Below are 9,168 nucleotides of genomic sequence, written 5' to 3' on the forward strand. Positions count from 1 at the left end.
ACAGTGGTTAAACCCACAGCTTAGTCAAATCTTCACAATACCAAAAAGCCCTTTGGTCTTATAACATGAGAAGATGTTAGCTGATATTCTGTGGGGGTTCCCAGGAGTTTCTCATGTTTTTTTGATCTTTTTTTGGGAATGACTCCAAAAATATTTCATCTGGTCTTTTTATTTATTGATTATCCTACCTAGTACAATATTGCTCTGTTTCCTCTAATCCATTAATTTTTAAAATCTTAGTTCTGAGGGATGCTGTGGACAATGGATTAAACCCAAATTTTAATTACTTTTTGAACATAAATGTTTTACTTCATTCACTAGGTTAAAAAAAAAAAAAAAAAAAATGGTTTCTATCTTGCGTCATCTTTGTCCTTAAAATGCTAGGCAAAATGAACTTTCAAGTTTATTGAGACCCATAAATTGTCTCCTTTCTTCATTAAAAATCATGCAAAAACAGTAGACCTGGTAGTACTGTTTCTCCATTCATAGCTCAGCAACAGCCTAAGCTCTAAAGGGTCTTCTGGGTCAGATGGTCTAGACAGACTCTCAAGGTACATCTAAATCATGCAAGTGTTAAATACTCCCAGCTCTAAAGTCCATGATGTATAGATACTAGATATGACATACAGATATTAGACTTATAGATAGTATCATACTAGATACTGACTTTATTTCAGAACAAGAACTGAGTGGATCCTCTTGCTTTGGTGCACTCTGGATTCCATCAGAAGGCTAGACTCAGAAGTAGGGAGGAGGGTAGCAGAGTACGCTGACAAACTCCAGCATCCAGATGCTCTCAGGGGCAAAATTACTAGATTCCTTTTTGTTTCACAAAAGCTTACAAAAATGTTGGAGATGTAGTTCTAACCTAATTGTCACATAAAGTACTGAAATTTAAGTATTTTCCTCTACTCATTTTCAGTTAGGATCACCATTTAAGATCAATTTCAGATTAAAAAAAAAATAATAATTAAATTAAAATAAATGAAAGCTTTCAAGAGAAATCCAAAGAGTCCCTCAGCATGGCTCAGGAATGATTAACTATTTTATGAAATATCCTGTCTCATTTTCCTTTATGAAAAGCTTTTAAAAACAGTGCATCCTTATCCATGATATCCTGGCAACTGTGGTTACATTCTCCCACATTTGCCTCATTTACAATGAGCAGTGTACAACACTGTTATTTACAACGAATATTTCCAACAGGACATGAAGGAAACCACAAGATCTGACAGACCTCTGTGTCTTCATGTTTTTTTACTGGAGCTGGCTGAGCAAACTGGAGGGTTTTGGAGTGTCCAATAAAGTTTAAAAATAGCTCCCCAAAATCCTAGCTGCTGCAGAGATTTGAAAAATTGAAACTGTAGACCAAATTGGGTTGGAAGAAATCTTATCAAATAAAATCAATAGGATTTTTCAATTTAAAATCTAAGCCATCACTGATTCCTTGAGTTGAACAAGGTAACCAGTTTTGATTTCATCATCATTGACCCAAAGATCAAACATGTAGCTCCAGTGTTTGATACCAGTTCATTCTGCTTCAGCTGAACCAAGGTGTATCACAACATCACAAGTAAAGCAACCACGTAATCAGGTATTTCCATTCTCTTATGCATTCTGAACTTTTCTACCCCCAACACCACAACTGATGTAATTTTGCCCAATATCTTTCTTAATTTTTTTTCCCCTTGAGTGAAAAATTAGTAAGCACATTTATTTGGGGAAATGCATCTTTTGAGTGTAGGGCACAGAGGAATAGCAGCTACAGTTGTGAGCACAGCATGGCAGCTGGAATATTTCCCAAAGAAAAGAGCAGCCCACATAAATAAGACACCAAGCAAGCACACCAGCTCTAGCCTGAAGCACTGTTCACTGAGTTCTGGAAGGAAGGGAGTTGTTAGGTTTGGTGGGTTTGGTTTTCCAGAAACTAAGCACAAGGGGCTAAATTCAATCCTCTTATAAGCTGATATATTCTGCAGCTGAGTTTCCTTAAGCTTCATTTAGTTTTTTTTGTTGTTGTTTTTGTTTTTTTCTTCTTTGTTTGTTTGTTTGTTTGTTTTTTGTTTTGTTTTGTTTTGTTTTGTTTCCCAAAAACCAGGAAAGTATAGCTCTGGAATTATCCCAGCAGTTAGACCACTGTATGGTATGGAAAGAGAACCACTTTTGCTCAGAGTGTGTTTTTCAATAATAAAAGCAGCAACAGGATAAATCTAACTCTGCTGTTATGTCTCTATTTACAGAGAAATCTTAGGTAAATCAGGATTATAGGAATAGAAGGGAGAAGTGGAAGCAGTGAGATAATTCGATAGGAAAAAGCAAAGCAAAGGAGTATCTCATGAAAGGCGGGATGATTATCCCTATTTATTTGTTTTAGAGTGATTTCCTGCAAAACTATCTGTTGCTAACAAAGGAGAAAATCTCTGGAAATTTGAACTAAATACTTCATTTTTTATCTATGCCTGCACTAACTCACAACTGAAATATCTTGAGTAGTGAAACTAGAGTAAATCTGACTTCATGTGTTTTGTCAATTTAATAACAGAAATTTAAAAAGACTCCATGTGTTTTGTCAATTTAATAACAGAAATTTAAAAAGAAAAAGTCAATTTAATAACAGAAACTTAAAAAATAAATGTGATTAGGTAAATAGAAATTGAGAACCTCCCTAAAAATTCAAGCCAATACTTAAGATCCTTTCTAACAATTTCTGTAGTTGTGTTTATGAGAGGGAAAGGTATGCCAGAGTTTTGAACCAAAAGATCCTAGTTTCAAGGTCTGGTAAAGCTCACTTTAGTGAAAGACAAAACCTACCTTTATATTCCTTTTATTCTGAATATATTGCCCCAGGGAGGTTTGCAGTGGCAGGAAAAAAAAAAAAAAAAAAAGAAAAAAAAAAAAAAAGAGAGAGGCCTTGCAGACCACACACAGCGGCAGTCTTCTGTCATCTGCTGATTTCTGATCAAATGGGCATGAGGATGGAGAGGCTGGAAATGCTGATAACCCCCCCTGGGGACAGGTATTCCTCTAATCTCTCTGAGTGCCAATTCACACTCCCTGTGAAGGACTGGAGTGTCTGGAGCCAGAGGGCTCTGGAGGACCCCAAAACATGTCATTGAGAGACCCATCACAGCTTCTGTCATCACCCACATCCCTCTAGTGGGGACAAGGGGTGACCAATGGGTGGGAGTTTGAGCTGTTTCTCACAATTTCCTTTTCAGATCCACATGGGCCTCTTGTGAAACCCAAATGTGGTTATTTCCCACCACGGTAAATGGCCAAGTCTAAATATATGCCTCATAGAGAAAGGCAGTGTTCTATTTTAATGAAGGAAGCATTTTGGCTACAGCACTGGTAGTTCTAGCAGCTAGGTTTATTCTTCTAAAAGTGCTCAGTGGAGTATCAGTTCACCATTTCCCTTCAGTTTTCAACAAGAAGACAAGCTTGTTGGGAGAAGAAACATCTTCTGACAGAAAAATAATAATAATAATAATAATAATAAATAAATAAATAAAAACCAGCTGGTCTGCTGGGAAATATTCTCCCTGAAGGTCTCGTCTCCCTCGTACCTGTTGGTTTTCCCATTTACAAATCTCAATCATACTGCAACTCTTTGTGTTAAGTATTTCTGTGCTTTCTGAATTTCACTTCTGGAGGAGGGGAGAAGGATGTTAGTTGTTACAGGTTAAAATCTTTACATAGTTAAATGTATAATTTTTTGCTTTTGAATATGACTGAGGCACAATTAAAAATCACAATCAATAAGATAAGAGCATGAAGTGTCTCCTTATTTTTTGCAAAGAATTCTTGCAGTAATCTTTTCCACACAGAAGCCACCTACCTGTTTGAGTATTAAAGGAGAGGAGGGATAGAAATAGTCAAAGAAGAATGAAGGAAACTGAAAGGAATATTCTGACAGTACCACCCTATTTTTTTAATGCCTTTCAAATCTTTAATTACCTTTGTCATTTGGTGCCTATCAGTGTAAAGTGGAAGAGTTATGTTCCCACAGACCAGACTTGCTTAACCCAGCCCTGTTTGTACATGTGCATACAGATGTGCTCCTCATTCTTACACTTGCAATTTAGAGCAGAGTATGCACATGTATTAGATAGCTATTGACTGAATGCTGAAACAATCTTCTGGTCCTTGAGTTATATATTTATCAAGGACTGTGGAGCCTGAACTGGAATTAGAAGTAATTACTTAGTCACAGACTGAGTGAATTCACAGTTGCTGACAATCCCATGAGTCAGACAGTATTTTATAATTATTGATTTAAGATAGCTTTTAACTTGCTTTTAAAACATAATGGTTTGAGTATGAAATAAATAGAATTATATTATATTTATTAAGTCCTGAAGTCTCCTGATTAAAATGTCATTTCTTCTTTTGTCTATGACCAATAAAACACCCTCTTCTTTATTCAATTGCTGGTCGTAAGCATCAGTGAGTATAGAGGAAAACAGCTGTGGCTTTCTGCTTCATTTTCTAAATCCTTGGCTCATGTGAGATTAATGTAGGCTTCAAACCAAAGTGTTTTGCACTCATGCTTGTTCTTTAAACATTTTCCTCCACACTATAAGACCATTCTGGGCTTTTGAAGCAGCCTGTTCAACAACCAGCACGACACACCTTCCTCTGCCTGACCTTCACGTAAGAGGAAAAAGGAACAGTTTGAGGAAATGAAAGAGACAGTTTACAGGCATATTTGGCTTTATTTGCACATTATGACACTGGAAGTGGATAATTGTGGATGAGACACTATTTTTTTTCAGGCCATTTCAGCTCCCTAAAAAGTACTATTTTATTTGTTTCTATTCCAACAGAGTTCTTTTCTAACTAGTTGTGATATACAGAGTGAAAAAAAAATAATAAAATAAAAATAAAAAATAAAAAATTATCATCTGATATTAGTGTGTTTTTTTTTTTTTTTTTGGTGTTTTTGTGTGTGTGTGTGTTTGTGTGTGTGTGTGTGTTTTTATTTGTTTGTTTTGTCTGGGATTTAGAAAACACAAATTGCATCCTATCTGGAGAGGTTTAGCACTTTAGGGCCAAGGCTCAGGGGTATTTACAATAAAGAGGGGAAAGCCTGAGATGCAGTGTCAGAAGTGAACAGAATAAAATCATAGTAGGAAGGATAAAGTTTTTTGTTTTCAGAAAGTGATGCCAGAAATATTTTGCTGCTGCTCCAATTTCTTAACTCATGAAATAAATTTAGTTTTCACATGAGTGAATGTAGCACCCACTGGAGTCAATAAGATGTTTGCCACAGAACTCCACTAATGACTTATACTTGTTATCATTTACATTTTTCTCCTACAGTAGATCGAAATAGGACAAAAGGAAAGGAAAAATGTGGGAAAAGGAAAAATATGGGAAAAGGTGAGGAAAATCATGACAATTACACAAAATTATGAAAAATTAATAGGCAAATACAGCAAAACTTTCAAAACTATTTTTTTTTTTAACCTAATCCAGGTTAAATCTGAATCCAGGATAAATCTGAAATGGCCTAACTATTTTGACTTTAAAAATACATGTTTCCCAAAAAAGGATGCCAGGCTGGAATCTCTGGACTCTACCTGTTTACTTCTTAATTACTACTAATAAATCATCTTTCCATTTGCTAAAGCCCATTCAGTTTACACTGGACTCTACAGTGTACAAGAATATCATGATCAGCCCTTATTCCCTTTTTATGCAAGCCTACACTCAGCTTGGCTGTAGTTCTTTATCACACAATGGTCAAATTAAAAAGTAAAAAAAAAAAAAAAGTATAAAACTTTATTTGCAGATCTATCGGTTACCAGAGGAATATAGGAGTTTGGTTATTCTCATTTTATTTCCATTACCAACTAATTTGCAATTTGTTTATTCCTTTGAGAAATTCTAAGTACAAATATTATGCAAATCAAATTTGGTTTTGGATGTACTTTTGTATGTTTGCCAGCAAATGGGAGTAGGGAATTCCTTAACTTTGAGCATTTCTTGCCACAAGAATTCTCATCTGTTTATGGTTTTGAAGTCCATTCTAAAATCTAATTAAAAAAAAAAAAAAAAAAAAAAGTACTCTACTAATATTAAACTCCAAGAAAAGATTTAAAATGGAGAAAAATTTAATGATATAGCACATATTCATACTGAGGCCACCATTTCACGTCTTGGGAAGGCATTCCTGTCAGCAGGATGTGCTATCATTTCAAGTGTAGAAAACAACACAGAACATCAGTTTGTAAGAGGAACATTTCTTACCTTGCTATACCATGGAAAAAGCTACACCACAAGCCACTTCTACGCTCAGATTTCCTCAAAACAATGTCCATTACTTGTCCCTCCGTTGCCCAATTCTGGACTGCTGTTCTTGATTTCTTGATTAAAGACCAAAAAAAAAAAAAAATACAGAGAAGGTAAGGGTAGTTTTCTTGCCCCTATGAACTCATGCCAGAACACAGGAGTCACCCAAACATCTCCATCTTTTCTCCCACCTCCCACTCCTCCAATCTTTGTCTGTCATGAGGCCAAAATTAGCTCCAACTACCTTCAGTTCCCCTGCAAAGTTCATCTGGAATACTCCTCCAGGGATCAGGATGTTCCTGTAGTAAAAAATAAATGAATGAATGAATGAATGAATAAATAAAACTACACTCAAAAAGCAAGTCTACAAAAACTAACTTGCCTTCATCCTGTTAGTATGGCAAAATCTGCACGTAATTTTCATAGAGGAAAACCCAATACAAGAGGCACATAATTTGGATTTGTTTTTTATGTCTGAATATAAGTCAAAAATGCTTGTTTCCTTTGTTTCATAGATACATGTTATTTGTGTCTGTCATGGCATACTGAAATTGTTGCAGATTTAGACCCCAGCTGAATTTTTTTGAACTGGAGATATGGACACTCCGCCTCTGTTAGTTTAGTCTGTTTTGCTCCACAATTGCCTTGCAAATATGGCATGAAATTTTTCAGGAAAGAAAAGCAAATCTGGTAATGGCTGATTCCAGAGGCTGATCCTTGCTCTTGTTTACTCATAGACTTATCTTCTAAGTTCTGTTTCTTTACTAACTAAAAGACAGTGCATTGCTTGACTTTCAGTAAAAGTCAATACAACTGCATAATGTATAGTCCATCCCATAATATATTATTTTTTGACTACTCCCAGAGAGGAGAAAGAATAGTTAGTGCAGAAACAAAGTTATTTTTTCTTTCAGGATAGAAATAAAAATATGTTTTCACTGTCACCAGGCTTATAAAAAATATTTTGCAAAAGAAAACTTAGCCAAAATAACATACAAGAGAAGGTTTTACAGTGATGGTATCTAATTAACTCCTAACCATAAAAAGAGTGCAAAAGTCTCCCACAGTCCATCGTGTTCCAGTAGGAACCCATTCTGGTCCAGAAATGTACTCATGACAACTTCATTCACTGAGAGGTTAAGAGGTATTTGGTTTTGTGACTCTTGGTTACTGATAAACTTGAGGTCCCAAGCATGTGTTACTTCATTTTTTAAAACCACTGTACTCAGTATGTACTCTATGCTCTCCACCCAGGGTGGATCTCCCTGGGTGCAGTTGAGAGCATGCTATATAATACAGGATAATGCTATATTATTACAATCCTTACTATATACAGCCAGACAAATCAAATTAGAAATGTATTTATCCATACCACATTTTCTAGTAAGCCATGTAACCAGTTCCTTAAATGTTCAAGGTTTGAAGGAAAAGATTGGGAAAACTTGGTGTACAGCAGACTACCACTTTGCACCACATATTATGCCAAATTTTCAGGGGGCTCAGATCTCCTGAAGACTGATTTTTTCCACCTTTCCAGACCATTGCAGGTATGTCTGGATGCCAGATGGGTTCACAGAGATGAAACATAGGCATCCAGCCGGGGGAGATTTTCTCATAGCTATGCTAGAACACAAAATAATAAAACATCCAGATTCAACAACATTTGTAACTGACTGCTTCTCCCAGATATTCTCTAGAGCAGTAGAGACCACTAAAGCTGAAAAAAAAGCAAAATAAGTCTTGAGCTTCCTTGTGCAACATGCTAGACATACCCAAGAAAGAAATTTGACTATAGCATGCCTGGGAGGAAAAATGACAGAGAAGGGTGAGACTGCACAGCACCCTGGCTGTTTTATGTTCCTAAAATGCATACAGTCTCAGGGAATGTAGATTTCAAGCACATGTTCCATTCCTGATGAAAGGATTTTCCTGATACTAAGCAGCAACTATGATTCTGGACAGATAGTGACTGAGGCTCGTATTCATAACTTTTAACATCCACAACAGAATCTCACAGTCCTGGTCTGGGGCTTTGCTAGTCTCAGCTGTTAAGGTACAGATCTTGATTCCAATCTTAATATTACTTATTTTCTTGGGTCAGATGTCTAAGTTGTGAATGTCCCAAGTTTCATGTGAAACACTGTAAAGACCAGATTGGTCACCTCATGAGATCTCCCTCTTACAGAGACTCCTCAGAGTAAGTGGTGTTTGTCCCCAGTTGCATGCAGTACATTATTTGGTTCTCTGTTTGCTTACTCTGGTCATTTCCAGGGTGGGTGACTTGAGGGGCAAGTTTTTATTATTATTATTATTATTATTATTATTATTTTATTTTTATTACTTTATATTATTTTTTATTACTTTACTTTATTTTATGTTGTTTCATACATCTTGGGAAATCAGTGTGAGGCTACCCCCTAGTTTTGCCAAATTTCCTATCTGGTTTGCTGTCTCTTCTGTCTCTTCTGTTTTATATGTCAGCAGTTTATACATCCATGGTTCGTATGTTTACAAGCCAGCCTCATGGGTTACTTGGTAGTCCTTCTGCTCAAAATCTTAGACACAGAGCATGTTCTTTCTCACCTTTTGTCTGTATTAGCAATAATGAACTTCAAGTGGTTCTATCCAGTTAATGAAGCATAGCCTTCTTTTCCTGAAAATGAAGTTGTCAGAGCCACTGCAGACACTGCTTTTACTATTTTACTATTTTCTCCATTTGACCTCTTTAAAATACTTTACACTTCTCTAATACATGAAATCAACTAGTCTCTGTCCTATTTCCTATATTTCTATGTTCTTTGCAGGTTATTCTGTTCTGGTCACCAGTCCTCAGGAATGTCTCCTGAACTGAGTGAACTCCTGAAAATATCTGTG

Source organism: Oxyura jamaicensis, chromosome 3 (assembly GCF_011077185.1).
Source record: "Oxyura jamaicensis isolate SHBP4307 breed ruddy duck chromosome 3, BPBGC_Ojam_1.0, whole genome shotgun sequence".
In the NCBI taxonomy this organism is placed as follows: Eukaryota; Metazoa; Chordata; class Aves; order Anseriformes; family Anatidae; genus Oxyura; species Oxyura jamaicensis.